This window comes from Furipterus horrens, unplaced genomic scaffold, assembly GCF_987537825.1.
Source record: "Furipterus horrens unplaced genomic scaffold, mFurHor1.1.pri manual_scaffold_11, whole genome shotgun sequence".
NCBI lineage: Eukaryota > Metazoa > Chordata > Mammalia > Chiroptera > Furipteridae > Furipterus > Furipterus horrens.
Genome location: NW_028327181.1, coordinates 68745191 through 68772661, shown reverse-complemented (window position 1 = coordinate 68772661; position 27471 = coordinate 68745191). Strand labels below are relative to the sequence as shown.

At 41.2% G+C, this 27471-nt stretch overlaps 1 long non-coding RNA gene across 1 annotated transcript; it reads right to left on the bottom strand.

The window, feature by feature from the left end:
- Positions 1-964: 964 nt before the first annotated feature.
- Positions 965-21274, bottom strand: LOC149998160 (uncharacterized). Its single transcript, XR_016514030.1, has 5 exons — positions 21140-21274; positions 18669-18862; positions 7662-7733; positions 4028-4099; positions 965-1031 (listed from the first exon to the last, which is right to left on the bottom strand). It is a non-coding gene; the product is annotated as an uncharacterized LOC149998160 (long non-coding RNA).
- Between the last annotated feature and the right edge of the window lie 6197 nt (positions 21275-27471).

Below are 27471 nucleotides of genomic sequence, written 5' to 3'. Positions count from 1 at the left end.
TATTTGCTTGCTGCCTTTTATCGCCCCCGCCGAAGGTCAGTGCTGGGGAAAGCGGAGCCTGCCTATGAGTCCGACAAGTCCTTGGCCTCTTTGTACCTTAGTTTCCTCATTTGAGAAAAATGAATGGCTCTTAAGCCATACTTCTCAGAGTTCAAACTGGGCTTACACCCAGCTCACCAATCACTGGATGATGTGTTTACCCATAGCTTTTCACGTGTATTTATCTTCTATTTCACTTACAATGTATGTAGAAATCGCATTCCATGCTGGGCCTGAAATGTCCCGGGCCTCAGTTCTTCGACTGAATTGCCACCAAGGTTCCTTCAAAAGAAGACACAAGCAAAAAACAAAAAACAAACAAACAAAAAAATTCAGCTCTTTTGGCAGTGATTCTAATTTATATATGATAAAACAACCTCAATGCTCCCTCTATACATTAAATAAATCTCACTGTGGGAGATATCTCGTATGAGCTAGGCTTTCATGTGTACACATGCAGTGCATTAGATACAAAACAGTAAGTACTTGAAAAAAACTTGCATTAAGTGGTCTTTATTTCTCTAGCACAGGGTTACATAACTTAACATTTTGGGCTAGATAATTCTTTGTTACAGGGGCTGTCCTGTGCGCTGTAGGATGTTGAACAACTCCGCCCTCTGCCCACTACATGCCAGTAGCATATCTACAATCCTGGCAACTAAGAATGCCTTTGGATATTGCCAAGTGTCACCTGGGTGCAAAACCGCCTTGGCTGAGAATCACTGCTGTAGAATGCGTCATTCCGATCTGTGAGATAATTCTCACACTAGTCTGGGCTAGAGACAAAAACGACTTGCTACATAACTTTAGTAGCTTTCTACTAATACAATTTTAATCTCACTTCAAAAGAAATAACAAAGAGATTTACAATTAAGTTTTATAAAAATTCTAGACATAATGAAGTTATAGTTATAACTTACAGAACTTCCAGAAAAGGCATTTCTTCAAAACATTTCTTCCCAATAAAGTTTATATTATTGCCAGATAAATCTCTAGAAAAAAGTAAAGGAGAGATATTGCCTGAATTAGCTATTAGATACCTAAATAGTAGAAATAATTGGTAGAGGTTGGAATGATAATATTGAATACGTAGCTTTAGTCTAAACTCTGAACCTTAGGAATTGGGATTTGAACCTTCCAGAGCTCGTAAACCTGCCCTCCCCTCCCTGAACAATCTCACCCTCATGATCTTTATAAAGAAAATATACAACTATAGATCTTGATAAATTTTGAAGATAATCTTTTCTGAGAGAAGAATTGATTAGATGACATTTCGTGGCCTCATCAAACTTAAATTATAAGCTGAAAGCTTTTATCTTTATATTTAATTACAAATTTCTAGTATGAAAAAGAAATAGCCTCACACTTACACACCTTCCTGGCTTAGTTCTGTTTTTCTAGGCCAATTCAATACCAGAAGAAATAAAAGATCTCTTTTCACATAACTAAAAAGAAAGTTGCTACTTTTTAAAATTCAGAACTTTGAACTAATTCAGAACGATACTTCTATTGTTTTAGCAGAAATTCGTTTTTTATTTTACATGGCTTTAATAACCCATGAATTTAATTGCTTCAGTTGTACAGTGGTGGGAAAACAAAAAACCAAAATGGTACTGGATTTTTATTTGAAAACACCCATTCTTGTCTAGAGTTCCTCTTATTTCCATTGATTCCAGCTTAGTCCCTCACTATTCACCTAGATGAGTATAACTGTCTTCTCACTGGTGTTTCCATTTCTAGTCTCTCCCTTTCTAATCCATCCTGCACATTAACACTCTGGAAGTGGTTCTCCAGTACCGGCCAGCATCACTTGGGAACTTATTGAAGATGCAGATTCCCAGCCCTACTCTGGACCGACTGAATCAGTAACTGTGGGGGTGGAGCTTGAGTTTTAACGGGCTCTTCAAGTGATTCTGTTGCAGGCGAAAGTTTGCCCTACAGCACAGGTGTGATAACATGGTAGCCTGGCATGTTATCCTTGGCTTGGCCTTCAAAGCCCTAGAAGATCTGGCTCTAATATTCTGTTCTTCCTAGCTGTACTCCACAGGCACTCAAGGTATTTTTACTGTATTTTGCCTTTCCCCACGCTCCTTTTGCAAGATTATTCCATCCAAGATGTCTGTGTGATGATCCCTAAGGGCCCTTCAAGGTCGTCTTCAAACAGCATTGCTCTAGTAACATCTTTGCTGATCCAACTTGAAGTGTCTTTTCCCTCTGCTGTGTTCCAAAACCAATTCATATTTCTCATTGCCCATCTCCATTTCTTCTTTTTGATACAGTTATTCTTGCATCCTATTTCCTCTGAGCATAAACTCCTTGAAAGGATGGATGAGGTCTTGCTCACCTGCACTGTCTACCATGTTTAAAAGTGGCACATGAACATATGTAAACTCAAATATTTATAAAATAAACAAATAGCTGGGGAGTAGAGGGAGAAAAATAAGTGTTGTAAAGGAAATGTGGTTTTATTATTTTATGGCTCCCTCTATGTGCCTCTGCAGCACTGTCTTCTGTTTAGTACTAGTGCATTGTGGTATGAGCTTGCATGTTCATTTTCCCTGTGAGATCATGAGTTACCAGAGGGCAGAAGCCATGTCTTACCCATATTTGCGCCTACAATACTAGCGACAGTGCTTGGCATATTCTTTTTTAGCTTGTTTGTTGGTTGGCCTTTTTTAATGAATGGGAATACTTAGGCCGGCATGGAATAATTAGCTTACAAAGTATTTCACAGCAGAAAGGATGAATGACCTAATCGATTGAGCAGTTAGTTACCTCATTTGTCTTCCTCCTGTTTGTAAGGTTTGGAACCCAGATGGCGAGATACCCCAGAAGACCAATTCAAAAGTGCTTATGCCCTGAGACTTGAAAAGTTTCATAATTCAAAGGACTATTTTTAGTGCCTCATGAGGCTCTTTCTACCCACTTCCCTTAAGCCTTCTATATTTTCAAAAAGCATCTATTTGCTAAAAAGCATCATTAATTAGCTTCAAAAAATTAATGACATACACATCTCTGAATGCCATGGACAAACAATAAGAATTGAGTTCTTATAGCAAAGGACATCTCCTTTATCTCTAAGTAAATGGAATCACTAGGCAAGCGTTTCTTCCTTGGCCAGGAGGCTGGAGAGATCTTTATTTTGTAATTAGTGAAGTTAGAGGCATTTCTCATAAGCTTATTTGGTGTAGACATTTCTAAGTATACCACTTAACCATCATTTTAAACATTAAAATCCTGAACACCAAATCTGCTCTCCTGGTAACTTAACATGTTCATAACAATATTGTTTACATAGTTCATCTACTTAGTTAAACATTTGATATGTAAATGTTAATCTAATTTAGATTAAATTATTGAAAATTTCTGGGTTAATAGCATTCAAATTAATGTAAGTGTTCCATATTTTCTTGTCCTTTAGGAGACAATTTGAGGTTAACCTGAATGCTTCTCATTTTACTAAATTAACATTTTAAAACCTTTTCTGTAAAGGCAGACAGTAAATATTTTAGGCCTTGCAGGCCACAGACAGTCTGTCTCGCATATTCTTCTTCGCTTCTTTCTTTCCTTTTTTTTGTTTACAGCCCTTTAAAAGTGTAAAAAGTATTCTTAACTTATGGGCTGTATGGAAACATACCATAGGCTCTATTTGATCCATGGGCCCTAAATTAAATGTAAATACAGGCAGATGATATATGAATACTTATATAACAAGGTTCATATGGGTGTGTATAAGTACTCAGACATTATTACCACTTTTCCTCTATAACTGGAGACAATTTCCTACCTATATCTTGTTTATATGATTAAAAAATTGAAAATGCATTGAGGATAATAAATGCTCAAGATAGGCTGGAAGCCCTATCCACACTTACAGAATTGTAGCATTTTATTGCTGGGAGAAATTGTAAAGATTATCTAATCTGAACCCCTATGTATCTTATAGATAATATAACTAAAAAATTATAAATAAAAACAATTAACTTACAAAGACTTGAGGAACAAAAGACGTTGAAATGAGTCCTTATGAATTTCTTTTAACTTATTGTTACTCAAGATTCTGAAAAATAAAAAGGTTATTTCTGGATCAAAAGGCAAAATAACTACAATTATTTACGACACAGAAATATATATGGAGAAGCCTGGACAGAAAACGAAAGCAAACATAAGAGTTTATAGCCAATGATACGGAGTTAACGGAGGAAGCACAAGAGGACTTCAGGATAGCACAATTAATATCCTCAGAGAGCTGTAAGCAGCCAGCACATCCACTGAAAAGAATGAACTCAGCCTTATACAAATGGAGTGTTGTCATTCATAAAAACAATGCTCAGTATATGCGCAGCAGAAATGACAGTTGAATAAATTAGAAAACTGAGCGATCTGGCCAGAATTCTCCATAATGAAAGAGGAAGGGAACAGGAATGAGCCACAGACAAGCCTGACACCTGGTCTGCCCAAGGAATGTGAAGGCCTTTGCTTTATCTAGTCTCTCAGTAACGACGAGGGACATGCTTGGGGTTAGGGGTGGGGAGTGAGGGGAGTTTCACTCATTTCCTACATGTGAGGAGCAGAAAGGCACAGGGCCAGTGCCTCCAAGAACGGAGCGAGGGAGTGGTAGAGAGCCAGTACGGAAGCAGCTCTGCCAAACGTCAACGTGGGTGTCTCTTGCAGGAGACTCCGCGCTCCTTGCACATGACATTAGGTGGTGCCCCCTTCAGGAGCCTTGGGGATTGGAGGAGGTGCTGTGTTGCCTTGTGAAGCCATTTCCATCAAGTTCAGCGTTTGAAACATTCTGCTTTCGCTCAATGTCTGTTGGCCACATATTTTTATAACCGCATCTTGTAGCATCATTCTACCCCAAAGCTTAATTCTTTACTCATAGCATATGGCAAAATATTACGGCCCAGAAACTCAACAACTAAGATCAGGGACTGTTCTCAGTTATAAGGTAGTTCAGATGACACAGATATAGTTACCTTTAAAAACAAACAAACATGAAAATAAAAACACAAAGACTTTAATTCCAACAAACAAGTCTTGGAGTCCTAAAAAGGCATCAAAGACCCTGGCCTCAACTTGAAATTCACCACATTATAAGGAACAGCAGTGATGGCCAGAATGTGTATGCAGCGGGAATGGTCAGGGGTGATGCTCTGATTCATTGTTTTCTCACCTCCCTTTCTCACCTCACGCTTTCATATTTCCATAGAAATGGTCCAGAAAGAAAAAGCAAAAAAACTGCCATGTCCAACAATGTTTATAGTAAACCTTTTCATAAATGTAAAACATTGGAAAAAATTGTACCTCCCTAAATCACTTAAAACTGTATGCGTATTTTCAAATCACATATTTGTTGCAGATGTCATTCACATCACTACTTAGAAGTTATAACCAGTTATTAGATCTACCACTATAGCTCGTTTCTTAGTATGTTAAGAGAAGCAGATCTATTACTATATCAATAGCTTTAAAAAATATTTGAAAACTTTTTTTCAGTAATAGTTTTCCTTTATTTTCTTATATATTTTTTAAATTTATTTTTTATTGTTTTTCTATTTCATTTAAAAACATAGTCCCCAAGAACAGAGGCTTCTGCCAATCACCAAAGAGACTAAAGGAAAAAACAAAAAGTTGAAGAAATCCTGCTCTGGGGAGCCTATTGACCCTACGTTAGAGACCTCTCCCGCATAAGGTAGAAATCTCAAGCTGACTTAGAAATCTTCAACACTTCCCAGATTCATGCTATTGTCTATAAGATCCCAAACACATTTTTTTTTAAAGTAATGTCTAATTTTTACCTTAAAAAATGTGTAATGTATATTTCTCATGGCTCAAAATCCCAAAGGTATATAGTTACACAATCCAAAGTTTTTTCTCCTACACCATCTTTCAGACTACCCCGTTCTCTCTACTCCTTAAAGAAAACCAATCTTATTTATTTCTTGTGCTAAATGACTTCCGTTTTTCTTACAAGTTTGGGAAATAAAATTTCCAATTCAGACTCTATCATGAAAAATATAAACTATCTATAATTTCAAAGAAATTCATAAGTTAAAAAAAAAAACACCTGCCTGGTTCTAGCATTTTTCGTTACCAATAAGATATCTTAGAGGGTGATCATAAACCCTATTTTTAGATTACTATGGCTAGTAGGTCTCTTATTATTAACTCAGAGGTCGTTTATGACATCTATTCGAGTTGAACTAATAATATGACACACAAATTTGTCATAAAAAATGCCAGTTAATTACTTTGAATGTAAATATTTTTCCCAAACTACTTGTATACCTAAACTGACTTTTATACAAATTGATTTTAAAAAGATAAAAGAAAAATAGGCAAAAAAGGACAGGGCAAAATCAGAGAAGAAATATAAATGTTCAATATTTAAAGATTTCTTAAAATTGTTGTTCTCTTACAATTGTCCCCATTCCCCCCCCCCCACTGCTCTCCCCTGCCCTGCCCACCCCCAGCCCTCTCCCACAGCCAACCCCCTCCATGTTGTCCATGTCCATGGGTCATTTACACTAGTTTCTTCACTAGACCCTTCCCCTTCTTTCCCCCCTTTTCCCCCTCTCGCCTCTCCTCTGGTCACTGTCAGCCTGTTCCTTGTTTCCATGTCTCTGGTTCTACTTTGCTCATTGGTTTGTTTTCTCATTAGGTTCCTGTATGAAGTGAGATAATATGGTATTCTTCTTTCACCACCTGGCTTATTTCACTACGCATGATACTCTTCAGTTAAATTTACAAGTAATCAGAAAAATTCAAATTCAGATGGGACCCCTTTTATTCACTCATTGCATCAGCCAAAAAATGGAGACTATCAGTGCTGGAAATGAATGCTGTCGTGGCCTACTACTGACTGGAGCATAAGTTGGCACAACTTCTTTGAGGGCAGTTAAAATGTTATATCAGTATAGTCTTCACCCCAACAATTTCATTTCTAAATATCTATTCTGCAGAAAGCCTGTCCATGTTCACAAAGATGCATGTACAAGAATGTTCATTGCAGCAATACGTGCAACAGGAAAACTAGACGTAATCTAAACATCCATCAATAGGGGTATTTTTAACTGTAACACACCCATCCTGTAGAATATTATGCAGGAGTTTAAATGAATTGGTTAACCAGGAAGGAAACAAATCTAAGACATAGCAAGAGGTGGAAGGACCAAGTTGTTACCGTTTATGTAAAAAGAAAAAAAAAAATGAAAATCATACAACATGCCTATTGTGCTATCAGTATGTAGGCAAAGGCACGGGGAAAGGTCTGCAAGGGCACACAGTAAACAGCTCAGAACAGCCTCACCTTAAGGGTGGGGGACGAGGGCGGCAGCGAAGGTTTCACTATACCTGTATTTCATTTTTATATACTGAGAATATAAACATGTATTACTTGTTACAGTGAAGAATAAGGTTAAATTGATTCATTTTAAAGAGGGCCTGCCAATTTAATTTTTAAAATAAACACAGACTTGGAATCAATAGAGGTTGATTTATGATATGGAGGTGAATACCTTTTCTCAGAGCTACTGACCTCAAAATTGGGGACTAAGAAGGATCTTACAGTGCAGTCAGGTTTGTTTGTTTGTATTCATTTTTGGAGAGAATATACTCACAGTTTCTCAGTTGTATGGAAGAACCTCCATGAATACTTATCAAGGTGAGAAATAGAGTTGCCTTTTAAATTGCTGCAAAGAAACACAGTTAATATCTTTAAATAGGCAGGAAAAGAACAAACAGTAATTAAAACAGTCATGGCAAGCTTGTGGGGATTAATCAAATGCAGAAAATACCAGCTTTCTAATTTCCACAGCTATCAGCTCTCCCAGTCTGCACAAATTAATAAAGACATAATGTGGGGCCCCTGGCACAAACCATGAGGCATCTCCTCAGAACCTCAATTTATTATCTAGGCTAGGTAATGCCAGTTAATTACTTTGAATGCATTTTCTCCCAAACCACCTGTGTCTAAAATGACTCCTTGTACAAACCAATGCAAAAATAATAATTCAACAGAAAAACTTATCATTATCAGCCAATTAACATAAAGAAACCTTGTGTCAGCCAGGCCACAGCAAAACTTTGGGTCAGTGCCCTCTGTGGGAATCTTTCCAGGTGTTAGAAAGATAAGGGCAATTACAAATGAGAAGGACTGATATGGAAAGATCTCACAGACATATTTGACAAGGAAAAGCACAAATCACTGAGCAAGGAGTAAAGTATTACCTCTTTAGGGGGGAAATTGCAAAAGAAAAAGAAAAGAAGAAAGAGAGAGATTGCAAGAACAGACACATGCCAAAGTGGTAACAGGAGTGGCGGAAAGTGCTGTGTGGGATTTTCACATTTGTCCTGTGTGCTTCTGTGACTTTAACACCAACACCAACAACACAGGGAGGCTGTACCCATGAATTACAAGTGTTTAATAGAAGCTGTGAAATTCCCAAGGTTCAGTCTCAACCACTAACTCTGGGTGACTTTGAATCTTCACCTTTAGCTTTGTCCTTGTCCCTCAGTGACAACTTACCTATCCAGTTTATATGCACGTTTCCCAGGAAGGTGAGAAAAGTCAAACGGGTCCCTGTCTGTCCCTCTGCACAGTGGACACTTCCACCCAACTAGAATCCTTCTGGTTGCTTTCGGCTCCCCAATAAAAACTGCCCAGTCTGAACTTGTCTCCTTCATTCTGGCTCTCCTCTCCAACTGCTCTTTGTCCACCTCGTACACCACTGTGGTTCTCCTCATCACCCAGGACAGAAACTTTACAGGGTCGTATTTGATTTTTATCTTTCCTGTACATCCCATTCCCCAACTCCAGCCAGTTACTACAGCCTGTCGGTTTTTCTTTACACTGTTCCCAGGATGTTCTTTCTCCTCCTATCACAACCACTCTTCTCGCTTTACTGCTAGATTTTGCTCAAGTATTCTACTGGTCTCCCTAAATCAAACTTTCCTCTTGAGATCACTCTACATATGGAATTTAAAATAACCCTCTTATTTTTACCACCTGTCTCTCTCACTTGAAAACATTCAGGGGCTCTCCCAGTCTCAGTGCAATTTCCAAACTCCTAGAGCCAAAGTTTTTCATAAGCATATTTTTCACCGCTTCCTAAACCAATTCTTGACAGCAAGACTAGCCTGATAAGTCCTGATCGTTCCTGCAGCCATGCTGCTGCCAAGACTGTACTCATTATTTTTCCTCTATGTAACAAACCACAGGCACCTTTAAGTCCCAGTTAAAGTTATAGCTTAGCCATGCAGTCTTCCGACTTCCATAGGCCAGTGACTACAGATTCTGCTGAATTATACCACCTCTGGCCTGTATCTTTTTTAGTACTTAACTATATATCATCTCCCTTTTTAGTCATATTCCCTTTCTTCCCACCTGTCATTGTCATGTTTCATAGACAATGTCATACTTCTGTGGCTCCCATAGTACTTAGCCCTGGCTGGACACAGAATGGGTGATATATTTAGAAGCCAGGTGGCAAATGTGAGTTCTGGGTATAACTGCATATATGATAGGCACTGACATAAGTGAACTCATCTAAATCTCACAACAATCCTAAGAGATGATAACTATCATAATCTTGACTCTACGGATGATGAAGTTGAATCCAAACACTAATATATGGCATAACTGCATTCAAACTCGGGCACTCTGGCTCTAGAATCTCTTCTCTTATCCAATTTGTTGTATCACCACCAATGAGATTCGGAGAGGGCCACGAAGCTGTAAAGAGGATGGCGTAAAAGTGGGCGGAGAGTAGAGGGTTAAGATATGAAGTGATGGGGCTAAAGAAAAATCACTAAGGAAAAATACGTAGGAGGAAACAATAGTAAGAAGGGGAATGAAGATAAGGACTAGATGACAAACAAAATATAAAAGCAGGAAGTAGTCAGTGTGGGTTTGAGAAGATGAGGACGGCCCAGGGAGACCAGGAGGAGAAGGCTGGCAGGTCAGGCAGGTTGCGGAGAACAAAGGATGAAAGGCAATTCTTACAAGGTGGTGAAGGTGTCATTGTACGTGTCGGGGTCTGGCACAGGCACTCTGTGGAGCTTCTGCGTTGGGCCGAGGCCAGAACAAGACAGCGTCTCATTTTGGCAGGAACAGAGCTCACATATATTGATGATGGTATTCTGTTCAGGCATTGGAAGCCCTGCCTCAGATGACACTGCTTGATGGGCCCTTATAAACTGCTTGTCCCAAGAGGGATCTGTTATCTCAGACCAGGTTGGCTGCTGGGGCTGAACAGTCTCTGGATGTGGAAGCATCGCCTCAGGGTGTTTCGGAGGAGCTGTGGCCTGCTGCAGGGGTGTCGGATGTTCAGCCTCCACAGTAGCTTCTGGCTTGATGGTGAGCTTCGGGTCCGGTGGTCGACCGTTGAGCCAGATTGGCTGCTGTGGCTGAACAGTCTCTGGATGTGAAAGTGTTGCCTCAGGGTGTTTCGGAGGAGCTGTGGCCTGCTGCAGGGGTGTCGGATGTTCAGCCTCCACGGTAGCTCCTAGCTTTATGGTGAGGTCCAGGTTCAAATGTAGGCCTGTTACCTCAGGCAAGATTGGCTTCTGGGGCTGAACAGTCTCTGGAATTGGAAGTATAGCCTCAGGGTGTTTCGGAGGAGCTGTGGCCTGCTGCAGGGGTGTCGGACGTTCAGCCTCCAGAGTAGCTTCTGGCTTGATGGTGAGCTTCGGGTCCGGTGGTCGACCGTTGAGCCAGATTGGCTTCTGGGGCTGAACAGTCTCTGGATGTGGAAGTATAGCCTCAGGGTGTTTTGGAGGAGCTGTGGTCTGCTGCAGAGGTGTCGGATGTTCAGCCTCCACAGTAACTTCTGGGTTTATGGTGAGCTTCGGGTCCAAAGATCGACCTATTATCTTGGGCCAGAATGGCTTCTGGGGCTGAACAGTCTCTGGATGTGGAAGTATAGCCTCAGGGTGTTTCAGAGGAGCTGTGGTCAGCTGCAGGGGTGTCAGATGTTCAGCCTCCACAGTAGCTTCTGGCTTTATCGTGAGTTCCAGGTCCGAATGTTGGCCTGTTACCTCAGGCCAGATTGGCTGCTGGGGCTGAACAGTCTCTGGATGTGAAAGTATAGCCTCAGGGTGTTTCAGAGGAGCTGTGGCCTGCTGCAGGGGTGTCGGATGTTCAGCCTCCACAGTAGCTTCTGGCTTGATGATGAGCTTCAGGTCCAGTGGTCGACCGTTGAGCCAGAATGGCTTCTGGGGCTGAACAGTCTCTGGATGTGAAAGTGTCGCCTCAGGGTGTTTCGGAGAAGCTGTGGCCTGCTGCAGGGGTGTCAGATATTCAGCCTCCAGAGTAGCTTCTGGCTTGATGGTGAGCTTCAGGTCTGGTGGTCGACCGTTGAGCCAGAATGGCTTCTGGGGCTGAACAGTCTCTGGATGTGGAAGTGTCTCCTCAGGGTGTTTCGGAGGAGCTGTGGCCAGCGGTGGGGATGTCAGACATTCAGCCTCCACAGTAGCCTCTGGCTTTACGGTGAGCTCCGGGTCCGAAGGTCGACCTGTCACCTTAATATGTTTATTATACTTGGGAGGCTGAGCTGGAAACTTCTGCAGGCCTGTGGAAGGGTCTGCATTGTTCCACGGGTAAAGAGGCCGTTGGAGCAGAGCTGAGCTGTCTTGCTCCTTCATAGCTTCAGGAGGTTCTCTCATCTCAGGGGCTTTTGGTTCCTGAGTTAGGATCTCCTGAAGTGTTGAAAATGTTTTTCTGTCTAGGAAGTTGTCCGTTGTCAACTTCGCATCATACATTGGCGATGCTTCGGCCAGCAGCCACAACAGCTGCAATTGTACAACAATCAGTGGGGCCCAGAGGTGCAGCCCGGACATGCCAGCAGAGGTCCGGGTGACACAATGAGCAACCCAGGAAAGCTGGGGCACAAGGAGTGACCCGGAGGGGATGGGGCACAGTGAGTGACCTGGGGGCCCAGGGCACAGTGAGCGATCTGGTGTCGGGAGCGGGGGTGTCTGGGGCAGCGCAATGAGACCCAGACAAATGAGGTACAGGCGCACGCACTGAGCAGGAGCCTACAATTGGCAGCCATGTCACAATTGGCAGCGTGTCACAGTTGGCAGCTGTGTCACAGTTGGCAGCCATATCATGCACGTGCCCCTTAGCAAGAAAGCACCCCTCCCCCACCTCAGGTTCCAACCTTTAGGCAGTTATATTAGTCTGGGGTGAGAGTACTACAGAAGAGCCAGCCTTTTTCTCCAGAATCACTGGGGACCAAGGGGTCCTTTTTTCTGCAGAGAGGACAGCTCCCTCCTGACGGGCCTCCCCTTCCCCCTCACAGTGAGGCAGAACTGGGCTGCACACCTGGCGGCCACGGACGCCAGCAGCCAGGGGCGGTGGATGCGGGTGGTAAAGAGGGTGGGAAGTTGCGGGGGCAGAGGTGCCTGCTGCAGAGCTTCCCAAGGAAGCCACAGGGCCTGGCATCCCAGGAAATTCCCAAGTGCTGGTCAAGCTCCTGCAACCTGAACTCCCCCTTAAAGCTGAAATCTGAGTGACATTCTTCTGCCCTTTGGCTACACTGCTTTTTAAAAAGTAGCTGACCTACAGAATGAACATCAGTGTGGGTGGCTGGGAAGGGGACACACTTTACAGTTCTAAAATGTTGTCATTTCCTGGAAATTCTCAGAACCCACGTCTGATTCTTCACTTGCCACTCTGTTAGGTGGGGGCTACCACTGAGTCAGGGACGACTCCAAAATTTCTGCAGATGGGCTTTGATAGTGAGCAATTGAGGCCAGCCCTGTGCGCACATGTGGAGAAGACACTCCGGCGTGAAAGCTGGCACATTAAACCATTTTCTTCAGACACTATAACTAGCACCCAATTTGCTTCCTTCACAGCCCCTTTTATATTCTATTTTATAAATTACTGTCTGGCACAACGTCTGGCCCATAAACTCCAAGAGAGAAGAGCTGCATCTTATTCCCAGTGTCTAGCACATAGTACTGGTTTCTAAAGGAAACTGATTCCAGGATTGGCCTCATGCAGCGATGACTCTCTTGCTAGAATTAGGTTTCTGAAAATTTAGCATCAGTATGGAATCCCCTCCTCACATAATTCGAAGGAAGACAGGCTTCTTCAAGCCCAGGACGACACCAGAGCTTTTGTTTCTGTAGCCATCAGAGGTTCCAAATTCAAAATTCCACATAAGTATTCTCAGCAGGCTCACACAAGTGAAATGAAAGAACTATTCTATTTCAACTATGAGTTAATTTTTCTTTAATTAGCAAATGTTTGATTTCAAGGTACTGTCAGTACTTTACTAAATACCTATTCTAAATAGGTTTTCCAGACCAGCCTTCTCAGGGTACTGGAAAAATAGGTCATAAAACCTATAGGCTGAAATAACTTTGAATTTTATCAAGAAAAATAAATAAAAGCCTTATTCAGCCAAGTACCTCTACCTTATGCAAAGCAAGATGATTTTGATTTTGTACTAACAAGTTGGCAGCCATACAACAATGTCATCGGAGTACTTTACATACCCATTTAAAGTTTTCTCCAAAAAAGGAAAACACTTAATCTCCAGTGAATAAGACTTTTTAAATCTATAATTTTAGAAAATTAAGCTAGTGACGTCAGTCAATGTCTTTGCACCATCAACAGCTATATTAGCTACAAAGTACTCAATAGATGGCTAGAGGAATGAGTTATTTCTTATACTAGGAATTTAGTATGTTAGTACTTAAACCATCATTCTAGTCTATAGAATGAATATAAAGTACCAGTAAAGGATATTAGTCTTTTAGCCTTGACACTACAGCAGGATTCCAATCCACCAACCACATTTGTTAATGTGCTTTTGGAGTATCTTAAACCAGCCCTAGAATGTTTTTACTTACAAAGCATACACACATACACACATTTACCTGACAGCCTTCTTCCAGCCTTTATTGTCTGGAAGTACACGTCACAAAAAAACAAAAACAAAAAACTAATGAAACTGGTGTTTAGCCTAGACAACTCGCTGTCATGCACTGTTACTCAACTTGGCAAGTGGACATATTCTAAAAGTTGAGAACACCAAGTGTGTTATCCCTTTATCTTAATCTTGAGGAATACTGTGTCTCACAAAGGTAGACATCCAACAACTTAACACCACATCCAATGAACAAAAATGCCTGGCAAGCAACATGAAATAGCAACTCAAAGCATACTAAGTCTGCTACTCAAAACATTCACTGGTCGAATTGCCTATAAAATCTAATTAGATAAAGTTTTAGTTTCCCAAATACAAAATATTTAGAATTATGGCACTCACAGAAGAATGATCAAAACTTCATCTGTTACAAGTTATCACCTACTAACAATCATTTATCCAACCAGTCTTTGATGAGCACCTGCTACTGCTACATGCAAAACATTTTGCTAAAAATGTAGGGGACATAGATTAACATAAGGAAGTAGAATCCTTAATTTCATATAAAGACAGGACAAGGTATATACAAGGTAGACTGAATGTCGTTAAGAAAAATAAAATGTCATGTGTGCCTTTTAAAGTAAACGCAACCACAAATTGTAATCTCAGTATATACACAGCTAACAGTCCTAAGTATTGTTTGCTAGGCCTTCAAAGGGAAGTGAATGTCAGCTTCACACTCATGATCTCATCTAACCCTAATTACTTGCCAAAAGAAATAATACTATTGCATTGGGTGGTCAGGTTTCAACATATGAGTTTGAGGGAGAGGGACACAAACATTGGACTGCAACATTTCAATTTTGGACTTCTATACACCAAAACTGTGAGAGGATAAATTTCTGTTGTTTAAGCCAAGTTTATGGTACTTTGTTATAGCAGTTTGAGGAAACTAATAGACTCCAACTACCCCTCAGGAATGGTTTTGAACTCCAGTGATTAGTGTGTATGAGAAATCTTCTCTCATCTCTTGATTAATAAAAAGTTAGCTCACATGTCCGGCCAAGATGGAGGCATAGGTAGACACACTTCACCTCCTTGCACAATCATAAGAAGGATCACAACTAACCTCAAAACAAAGAACAACCAGAACTGCCAGAAAATCAAACTGTATGGAAGTCTAACAACTAAGAATTTAAAGAGTAAATATTCATCCAGCTGGGTAGGAGTGGCAGAAATGGGGAGGTGGCGTGAAGAGGACACGGTGTGGCAGTGGCAAGGCAGCAGCAAGGCAGTGGTGGCGGCTGGTGGAACGAGTGGTCCCACACTCACACCTGGGGAGTGATCCCAGCCCCAGGCCAGACCCTGAAGCGCAGGTTCCCAGCGCTGGGAAAATAAAGCCTCATAGCTTCTAGCTGTGGGGGTGCACGGGAGAAGAAACCACCCATGTCTGTCTGTTCAGAGGGCCGCCACAGTCCTAGAAAGCACTCAAACCCATCTGCTCAGGGAACCACCACCAGGGCAACAGCTAGAGGGGCACCAGTCATATTTGGAAAGTGAGGGAAGTGACTGGAAACAGGGCGAGTGCTGAGCAAGTAGCATTGTTCCATCTCAGACCCCTCCCCAACATACAACACCACAAAGCAGTGGAACAGGTTGCCCCGCCCTGGTCAATACCTAACACTCTGCCCCTTACAACGTAACAGGTGCTCCAAGACAGGGAATTAAAGCAGCTCTACCTAATACACAGAAAAAAACACAGGGAGGCTGCCAAGTTGAGTAAACAGAGAAATATGGCCCAAATGAAAAAACAGAACAAAACTCCATGAAAAGAACAAAGCGAAACAAAGATAGCCAACCTATCAGATGCAGAATTCAAAACACTGGTGATAAGGATGCTCAGAGAATTCATTGAGCATGGCAAATAAATAAGGAAAGAAATGAAAGCTACACTAAGTGAAATAAAGAAAAGCCTACAGGGACCAACAGTGAAGGGAAGGAAGTCAGGATTCACATCAATGATTTGGAACATAAGGAAGAAATAAACAGCCAATAGAGAGTCCCAAACAAGTTGGACCCAAAGGGGACAACACCAAGACACATCACAATTAAAATGCCAAAGGTGAAAGATCAAGAGGGAATCTTAAAAGCAACAAAAGAGAAGATGAGAGTTCCCTACAAAGTAGTTCCCATAAGACTATCAGCTACCTTCTCAAAAGAAACTTTGCAGTCAAGAAGGGACTGGCAAGAGGTATTCAAAGTGATGAAAAGCAAGAGCTTACAACCAAGATTCCTCTATCCAGCAAAGCTATCATTTAGAATGGAAGGGCAGATAAAGTGCTCCCCAGAGAAGGTAAAGTTAAAGGAGTTCATCATCACCAAGCCCTTATTATATAAAATGTTAAAGGGGCTTATTTAAGAAAAAGATCAAAACTATGAACAGTAAAATGACAACAAACTCACAACTATCAACAACTGAATCTAAAAAGAGAAAAACAAAAACAAACTAAGCAAGCAACTAGAACATGAATAGAATCATAGATATGTGGTTCATATGGAGGGTTATCAGCAGGGAGGGGGAAGAGGGAGAATGGGGGAAAAGGTGCAGGGATTAAGAAGCATAATTGGTAGATACAAAATAGACAGTGAGATGTTAAGAATATTAAAAGAAATGGATAGGCCGAAGAACATAATTGCCTGACCTATGGACATGCACTAACGGGGGTGATTGCTTGAGGGAAGGGGTGTACCAGGTGGAGGGGGGCAAAGGGAAAAAATTGGGACAACTCTAATAGCATAATTAAAATTGCTTTGAAATAATAATAAACGATTGAGGAACTTAAAAGAAAGTTAACTGAAAATGGTATATACTTTGGAACTTTTCTTAATCTTTAGCAGATGAAAGAATTACTTACTACCTTTACAAATGAAGATTTCTCAGCCAGAGCCCACAATTAACTCACAGTTTGGAGCTGGCAGAACAGAATCTGCATATTTTGAACCATGTCCCCAGGGAGTTGTGCTATCCATAGGTGATCCACAAACCACCAGAGAGGAGGAATTTGAAGAGCCCCAGATGAGGTCAGTTAATTTTAAAACATAAATAAAATTTATTACATATCATATACCACAAATGCAAAAATGATGCAATTAATCAAATCAATTATTTTCTAGGGATCTGTTTGGCAGGATAGCCAATCAAAGCAGGGAGTGGGAGAGAGACATGTCTCACCCATTAACTCAGCAGTTCTGAGTCTGGTCTAGTAAGATTGCCAGGTGTTCCAGAAATCACAAGGAAAAAAAACATGAGAGCACAGGAGGGGAGCCCTTGAAATTCTTTCTGTATCATTTCCACTATCTGGAAAAGGCTTTTAAACTGTATATTAATCCCAAGGTCTGAAAATGGGAGGAGGGGAAACCTAGAAACTGGCTACGAGCAGAAAACCCCTAAAACCCCAATGGGCAGTACACTCAGACTAGCTGGGTGCCCACTTGCAGCTTTGTGCTCAAGTGTATTTCATAAATAAACTTGCTATTTCCACTACACACGTTGTCTCTCACCTGAATTCTTCAGAGTGAGACCCCCCCCCCAAACTATATTCCCTATACTGTACTTTATAACATCATGACTATTTTTATAACTGCCAATTTGCACTTTTTTAAAATATTTTTATTTATTAATTGATTGATTGATTTTTAGGGAGAGAGGAAGAGAGGAAGAAAGAGAGAGTAACATCAAAGTGTGGTTGCCTCTCGTACACCCCCAACTGTGCACCTGGCCTGCAACCAAGGCATATGCCCTGACTGCGAATTGATTTGACAACCCTTTGGTTCACAGGCTGGCACTCAATCCACTGAGCCACACCAGTCAGGGTTAATTTGCACTTATTAATCAAAACTTACATAACTGCTTTAAACTATTAGTAAGACATATTATGCGAATGTTATGTTTCATATATTTTAAGACTAAAATTTCCAATTTTATTTGCCCAGCATTTCAGAATCAATGTGTTTAGGAAAATATAAACAATTACTCTAAAACTTTGGTATGTTAACTCATTTTGCACATTTATCTAATTGGTGATATACCAGTGTTACCAGGTTGATGCTCGTGAAAGTTATCATTGATTAATAAGATCTGTATCACTTAAAAATTGTTTCATAGTATTGAAATTTTTAAAGAACAAAGTGTGTAATATTTTGGACTGAAAAGATTTAACTCAGATAGCACTCATTTAAAATAAAGTATTTCAGCAGTCCAAGAATAAAATGGTAAAAAATATAGAAGAATCTAACTCAGGTAACAAAACTGTAAACCAAACAACAGGGCTTGTTTCAAGATAATTTCAGGAACAGCATCTTAAGGAAAATCCCAGATAAAACATAATTTTAGCAGTAACAAAGTTTTGGCTCAACATGATTATGCAACATTTAGTTTTGATAGAAACATGTTTTATTATGGACAGTGAAACAGACACAAGAGAAAACAGAGGTATCAACCATATATTTTAAGTCCTTTTCTAGAATGACCGATGTTTATTAGAGAGTTGTAGCCCCACTGACAATAAATATCAATGTTATCACGGAACAGTAGAACAATTATTGTCCAAATACTGAGCTTCTGTAAACAAAACCCACTGTGGGTTCAAGAAAACACTGTATACACATACCAAATCAATAACTCCGTATACACCAGAAACAAAAACCAGCTCAAGTCTAGAAATGAACTGGCTGGAACACACTTACTGTGCTACTGCTTTAAGAATCCCATGGAGCACCCCGTAACTCATTAACTGCACATTTTCCTTTGGGGGCAAACATGGTTCTCTCTCTGTCACATATGCACAAGGAAATCTCAAAACCCAGAGGCCATCTGGCGGGAGAGTGATTTCTTGCTTTCCTGGGTAGAATACTGGACATGGTGGTGGGCCTGGTTATACCTGAAAAACAGAAAAATAGAATTATTTTTTTCATTTTTCAATAAGAAACACCTGAAAGGTAAACGCCTAAACAAACAATAGGTTAGTAGGTAATGGGCACACTCCTAATTTTAGTCATATCTAATACGTCATTATTTAGGCTCAAATATTACCCTGCTTTTCTACAAATTTTAACTTCAAGTTCTGTCTCAGCCAATTGATGTGAATTGATGGCATGAACTGATTAACACATAATTTATTTTTCAAGAAAAAGAATATTAGGTATAAAAAGTACTTAAAATTAAGGCCTGCTCAATTAAATAATTACTTTGCTATTATCCTGTACTTTTTAAAAACAATCAAAACAAGCATCAGGCCCTGGCCAGGTAGCTCAGCTAGGGTGTTGTCCCAATACGCCAAGGTTGCGGGTTTGATCTCCGGTCAGGACACACAAGAAGCAAATAATCAATTAATACACAAATAAGTGGAACAACAAATCAACATTCCTCCTCCTCTAAAATCAATAAATAAAATTAAGGAAAAAAAGTAACCCAAACACTGGCAACAGCATTTTTGTCTCTGAAGACAGAACGGGCCAATTTCCTACTTGAGGCATTAGTATTATCTGCAAAGGAGCATCAGGAACCACAACAAAAAGCCCCGTAAGTTGAGCATAATGTGGTTTTAGCCCTCTGCCCTGAGACAATGACAGCATATATAAGGGCATATCACTATTCAGGGCTTTTACAGCTGATTCCTTTGGTCCACTTCCTAGTACTTTCACTACTTTGTCAGGCCCTGAGCATATAAACCTCTGACCTCGAGAGTCTTCATATTCAAAGCCAACAGATGCTCGAGCTGTGTCATCTCCTCATCCTCCTCTTCCCATTATAACTGCACTTCTCTTTCCAGGAATAGCTTTATTTGGAGCCTAAGGCAGAGTTGCCTCAAACGCCCAGGCTCGGATGGAAACTACTCTGTCCAGCAGAGGTCTCACAACCACAGGGAAACAAATCTATCCAGAACACTGTATTTTGTCTGGGGGATAAGGGAGGCGGCTGTTCCCTCTAGTGGAGAATAGCACAAGACCTCTGTCTTTCATGCTTTTCATTGAGAAGGGTATGCATGGGAGATACAAGGTCAAAATTTATGAATCATCAATAGCTTTTAGGCACTTGGATTACAGTTGACAATAGCAGATTACAAGTACCAGTACACAGGGCACAGTGACCAGTCTGTGTCAGAGTCTATTAAACATCTTGATGCCACACTGGCATTAGTGCAAGGTTTCATACATTCCTTGCTAGAGATTGTTTACACTTAACTAAGAGATAAGAAAAGCAGGGCAAGTTCTAAAGCATAATAAGCATTCTTTAAATCCTGAGTGGCTTTCAGTTATGTCTCCTGCGCAGTCTTTTGTTGAGACTTAAAGACAAGCCAGGGTGGGGGTGGGGGGCAAGTCAGGCTCATGGCCGGCCGGGGCTACAATTCCCTAAACCACAAGGAGCAGTTCCCCACAGGAGCAGGCCAAGAATTTGTGTCTAAGTCTCCTTCATCTTCGGCTCTGGTCCTGATGACAATGTCCCAAAGCATAAAATAGTTTGCTCCTGGAATGAAGCCCTGTTGGTCTAAATCTGTGTGAAAGTTGAAAGACTTAGCAAGGCCTAGTTTAACCAAAGACCAGATTGAGAATTTGGGTAGCAGATCTTTAGGCAGTTTGAATGCAGCATGTCTGGGCGATACTCAACTGTGGATGCCTGTCGATCAACCAAGTTTGGTCTCTTCTCAGATTTTACTTCTCTTTGACCATGAACTTCTGGATTATTTCCTCCTGCTTATGGATAAACTAAATAGGTATCTAAACTATCTGTGGATTGGCCTAAACTCAAAGCTAAACTCAGGCTTGTGCTCTCTCCTTGGGTCCGAGGTTCTTTTTCTTTAAGTTTGTCAGTTCCTGCATCTGGAGTGGCAGAAGATTCATTTTTGGCAGGTGCAGGATCTGGAGTACTTAGTTCAAATATTGGGACATTGATACAATCCAATTTTCCATAACCTTTTTCTTCCAGAAGCTATAAAGGAAGAAGTGGGCTGGGGGTGGGGGGTGGGGACATAAGTTTAGATCAACAATTAATGAGTAAGCAAATAAGTACATGTCAAGAACTTTCCCTTGTTTACATATCACACAGCAGTCACATTTATTTTTCTAGATATTTTACTCCTGAAAATATGATTTTACTCAATTGATAGTTAACAGAAAAAAAAAGGAAAAAAAAGAAACAAGAAAATAATCCAGCCTACCTGATAAAAGTTAGCTGCCTTGATATCAGAGGGATCATCTCGAGGTGCTTGTTTCCTTCCACAGTTACAGGCACCAATGGATCGAGCGCGGCTATTGTGATATAGCACAGGAGGATTCCTTTCAGCCTCTGGTTTTCTCCTGGAAAATGTAAGTCACTAATAATTTCACACACACAATGCAGAGTCAAATTTATTTTGCATTCTTTAGCTTCTAACCCCCAAATTTCTCCAAACAATATTTTGGAAATAAGAAGGAAAAAACCAAACAAACAAAAACCCAAACACCGAGCCTTGACTAAATACACATAAGAAAAGCAAGTGACAATATATTAGGCTTCCTAAATAAATTTTATCATTATGGTGACTTTACACTTCATTATATTCATTTTAGTCCAACAAAAACTACAATATAAAAATTTTAATATGAAATTTCTGGAACTGGATTATTTAACAGTTCTCATTTACTAATCCCTTAGGGTTCACTCTTTAAATGCTCTTGTAATGCTCTCATGAAAGAGCCTTCTGCATTTGTTAAATATAGTACATCTGTCAAAAAAGAAGAGACTATTTTTGATCATGAAGAACTCATGGGACAGCTTTTCGTCAGTCCAAAGCCCTACATGCCAGTCAAATAAATTGGGAATCAGCAAATATTGGAATGTTGTTGAGAGAGGAGAAAAATAAACCCCAACTTAAACCTGATTGACAACACAACAAAAGGAGAAAAGCTATGTTTTTAAAGGGTGTTATTGACTCAGAACATTCCATAGTATGGAATAGAGAAACTATATTTAGGATTATTCCCTTGATCCCCAAGGGCCAGTTACCAGGTACTGAAGAAAAACCAAGGCTGGAAGACCCCACTCAGTTACACTCTCTGCAGATCTACTGCGATTCCTCACGTTCATGGTTCCCACCCTGTCCTGCTCAGATGCAGAGGGAGCATGAGGCTTCCCCGCTCCGCCTCTTTCTGTGCTCGTATTCTTGCTACCATCACAGGTGAGCGTGATTAAAACCCACGGCTAACAGGTCTTCATCGGGACATGCCCTTCTGGATTGACCCACCAAAGCGTTAGCTTGGTCATGGCTTCCACACATCCCTGACACCAGAACAGAAGGCTCTATACAGAAAAAGAACTCTATGTCCACTCTTGCTCTGTACTTAAATTTAGGCAGGCATCTGGAATGTAGGTGGGTTAAGAGACTTGGCAGGTTGTGTGCCACTGTGGAATGTTCAACACATCTATGGAATAATACTTTGGGATTCTAATATACAGAAGGGAAAAGGCAACTGTTGTCAGATGCCTACTCTCCTTTCCTTTCATGTCTTTTCTTACATTTTCAGCTTTACTTGGGGAACCATCCAAAGCTTCTGACTGCATGAAGGTCAAGTGTATCATTGTGCGACTAGGTTTCCATTCCAGAAGAATGAAAAGTACTGCTGGTGAAGCTGAGAACCAGAGAAGGAGCTGAGTGTCCCAAAAAGGGGAGCTTGCGGAGCCCCAAACTGAAAGCCAGAGACCTGGGTACTAGGTGACAGCACTTAACACTCTCTAATCTTGTTTTTACTCTCCTGTTAAAGGAGATTAAAATGCCTTCTCTGCCCACCTTTGGGGTAGAAAGGAGTAATATAATGGGCCAAAAAATTGTCCACACTCTCTTTATATAAGTAGCACAGTATTATTATTTATGATGTGCCCCAGATCCCTGCCAGAGACCCATATTCATGCTATCTGGGCATGAAAGCACATTTTTGAAGTTATCAAATAGGTGCCAATAAACCTAATTTGTAGAAAAATACTTAAAAGCACCGTTTGGTAGATAAAAAGCCGTGAGCTTCAGAGCAAGTTCAGAGTTGGACACTCTAAGAATACAAGAGGCCTCCCACCCATTAGAAAGTTTTGGTAGTAGCTTCTGCTAATGAAACCAGAAACTCTCAGTTTCCAAATAAAATGTTCATAATATAGCATCACTCATACTCTTTTTATAAAATTGCAAAAACAAACAAAATAAAAATATATCTCTACCCGTCCAATGAGGCAAAGGACAAATGGGACCTAATGCATCCAAAGCCAGATTATAAACTGTGACATTAATCAACAAGTTTTCATTTGGAAGTAAAGCCACTGTGGCACCAAAACAGCCACAGACAATTCTTAAACAATCGAACGTGGCTGTGTTCCAATAACACCGAAGTCTTAATTTCATATCATTTTCACGTGTCACAAAATGTTAGTCTTTTGACTTTTTTCCCAACTATTACAAATTGTGAAACAATTCTTAGTTCATGAGACCTAGAAAAACAATTTGCTGACCCCAGGCTTAGAGCACACATAGCCAATGAAGTGAGCAGGGGTATAACAGGACTTCGGTAACAATGTCTCTAAGAGAAAAACAAAACAAAACAGGAAATAGATAAATTGCCTAGTGGGTCTGTCCATTCTCGAGAAGCTGACTGTACTTTTTAAAGTTGGGACCAAATTACTGCTAAGCACTCTGTACTTATGTTTGAAGAGACTATTGTATTCTTTTTTCATTCTGCAGGCAATGTATGGGTTGCATATGGACTTGCTAGCCACATGCATTAACCTTGCTGTCTGATGCTGCCTGGCGTGTACAAAGTTTAGGAAGCTAGCCCCCAACAGCTTGTCTTTCTAGTGCTGGGTCCCCACTCTGGCTTCCCTGGGTGCTTGTGACATGGACTGGAGTTTGAGGGTCAGTCTGGGAGTGGACATTACAAATTTTGTCATCCTTTAAAATTTCAGCTGCAGCCCAGAACTCAGAAAAGATCAAACCCCAGTTTGCCAAAAGCCCCCTCTCTGAAAGGGATGACTCAGGCTTTTTTCCTTTCCCTCATTCCTGCCAGGGTTTATCTCTACCCTATTCCCAGAGTAAACAGAGTTTCATTAGATTTCCACGCTTATAATTGGCCCCCAATATGTACTAAGGAGTAGGTTGATTCCAGACAGGAAAACCATTGCCTCAAATTGACAGAAGGTGAGGAATTTATGAGGCAATAGCCTGTGTTGGAATACAGGAAGTCATGACAGGCTGGATAGAGACCACCACTAGCTCAAACGACACTTTTGTGGGAATTAGAAAAAGGCCCTCTTCCAGGGGACGGAGTCTAGTGTGTGCTCAGTTTGGGAAACAGACAGCACCTTATCCTATTTAGTAAAAGCGTCCTTCCCTCTGGGTGGAGGCAGTGCCAAGTGTCAGACTTTAGAAATGAAGTCAGGGATGGATTGCAGTCCCGCTTATCTGTCACCACAGAGAATTGTGCAGTACACAAGCTATAAAACCACACATGGTAGCCCTGGTTACAACGAAGTGGAAGGAGGTGAAAGTATGAGTGAGGTGTACAGCTGTGCCTTTATTCCTTGTTACATTTCTCTGAAGTCATGGTGCCACACTCATTTCACAGACATGGACGTTGGGCTTAGAGAGGTGATGTGGTCTGTTCACATCACCCAGCTGTTCTCTTTCACTCAAAAATCAGAACACTTTCTCAACACCAGACTGTCTTTTTACATGAAGTAGCTTTAAAGAGCCACCTTCTACCCACTTCCCCATCTTTCTTCATTCATTTTTGCAAAGCGTACAAACTTGAACAACAAACAGCCCAGCATCTGTGCATATGGTGTGTCCTGGGATGGCAGCTGCTGGCCATGCTACAAATCACCCTCATGGCCAAGCTCCCCCCTTGCAACCACTCCTTCCTGTTCAGACCCATCTTTTCCTGTTGTCTGAAAAACTCAACTGAAACAAGCAAGCTCTGTCCCAGTGGTGTTCCCCTGTCTCTGGCTGTCTGACTAGGTTTTCTCCGCAAATCCCCATTTCTTCCCCCTAGTCAGGACCCACACAACCCCATCCTGAGGAGGCCATGGGGGTTCTGACTGGGGCAGCTACTCCTGGGGCTGTCGTCACTATCCTGATTTAGGGGTGAATATGACTGCTCACTCCATGGGGACTTGGCAGTGGTAGTGAGGAGACATCTTTTCAAATCTTTCTTTGGAAATCAGGTTTAGTTTAGATTCTCTGTCTACCTTTTCCTAGCTCTGTAGTCTTGTATAAATTACTCAAGTTCCCAGAGTCTCAGTTTCTATAAATTGGGATTAAGAATACCTACCTCACAGGGATCTGTGACAGATACATGAGGTCAAGATATGAGTTACTTGCCTAAAACTGGCATAATAACTGGAACTCACTAAATGACAGGAAAGAACCCTGGGAGCATGGGAGTCAGATATACCCTATTTCTGAAGGTGCCCTTCCTCAAGAGGAAGCATCACCCTCATGTGATGGTGAGAAACCAGAATGTCTGGAGTCCCACGAATCTCTAATTGAATCTCTGGCTGCTGTAGACTTTCTCCTGTTATTACCTCATTATCCATTTGGAAATACAGTGATGAACCTCCATTCAAACCCATAGCCATGAACACTTTTAAGTGTTTTGATTCATATTTTCAAATTGGCCCATGAGGGCCACCATTATAATGTAAAAAATGTTAGGCAACCCACATGAGGGTTGTAGCATCCTGTTGACCCAACGATGCTATTAAACTGCTCTGTATTTTATTCCATACAAGTTCCACATGTGTTTGGAAAACAGTAAGTTTGTACTTATTCTATATTTGGAGTCTAGAAGGATTTACCAAACTTATGCATTAACTGCTTCCCTGAAATACATACAGTCACTGTAAGAAGAAACACCGAGTTCTCAGCTTCTGCTATTTGCCAGGCAGGTTCTAAGATTATCACTTTTAAATCTCAGAGTTATGCATATGAAGAATCTAAGGCTCCAGCAGAAAGATGACTTACTCATGGCCACATAAAGAATGAGTGGGAGAGCCCAGGTCTGTCTGTGAAGCATAATGAAGTTAGCACAGGCCCTCCACTGTGGCTTTTATTTGCATAAATCAACATATATCATATTATCTCATATAAAGTATCCTATTGTGCATAACATGTTATATTTTACAACTTAACATTAATTGTGGGTGTCTTTCCATGTCAGCACAAATAGATCTCACTTTTTGGGATTATATGATTACTAATGAATGCATTTACTATCATTCATTTAACCAATATCCTTTTCTTGGTTATTTATTAACTTGACTTTTTTTGCTATTGTGCAGGTTGCTGTAAGGAAAAAGATTTTATATTTTTGTTCACCTGGGGAAATGTTTCCTATAGAATAGATTACTAGGAGTGAAATTATAAGGGCAAAGGTTATGTTTTCATAAATATTCTCTCTCCCTTCCTCTCCCCGCCAGTCTCTCTTCCTCTTCTCTTTCTCTCCCTTTTTCCCTCACTACTTGTCTATCCCTTCTTCCTCATTAACCACACTTTCCCTTTTTCTGCAGGACAAGAATTCATGTCACGTCCTGAACCTTCTGCACGCTCAGATCTCTAAGGCTTGTTCTTATATGTAAAGGGGCATTTCTGAAATTCATGAAGAACTTTTCTCTCTCAGCAGAGCCCATTGTTGTCTAATTTAACAAAGCCTAATTTGAAACTAAAGCTGAACCCTGGCCCTTTATTCCAGGCTGGCCTGCTCTCCCCACAAAACGGGCTGCTGTTGACTCAGTGAGAGGGAGAGTCACCGGGCAGCCAGAAATTGGGAAGGATCAGGAACCAAAGATACACTGGGTGGACCCTCAAAATAATATCACTTCCGCTTTCGTAATAGTAGACATTTAACTAGGTACAGAATTCATTCGAGTGGCAAATTATAGACACTACAGGGGCTACATTCATTTTTTGCCTCAGCTCCTTCCTGGCACCCTCTCCTGAGACTTAAGTTTTTGGTGGGTCTGCTCTGGCAGGCATCTGTGGGCTCCGGCGCAGGAGAGACCGGGACTGCAGAGCCTGAACACGGTGCACGTGGAAGAGATTTAGCCAGCTCTCCGCCCCCATCCTCCATGCAGGTGAGACCAAGAGCCCTGCCTGAGTCCCCTGATCTGAGTAGAGGAATGTGGTAAAACTAGCAGTTTCTGCCATTGCCGTCTACAGCGGCCCCTCACCAGCTCCAGCCGAAATCTGAAACGCTAGTAGGAAACAGGAATGTCAGTGCTGCTCAGGAACAAACTTTCTGGGAGGACAAACAGGATCTCCACTTTTCAGTCAGGGTTCAGGGAGAGGTGGGCGCCGAAAAATGTCTCCAAGCAAATTTCTAATCGGTATTTGCTGGGTACTAGTCTCAAGAGCCGTTCCCCAAAGTCTTGGAACTCAATCGCGTTGGGTTGTGGCCCCAAAAAAGTATTTCCGGAACTAGAGCGGGGAGCCCGGGATGCCCCGGAAGTATTTCCCCCGTTGTTCTACGTAGGAAA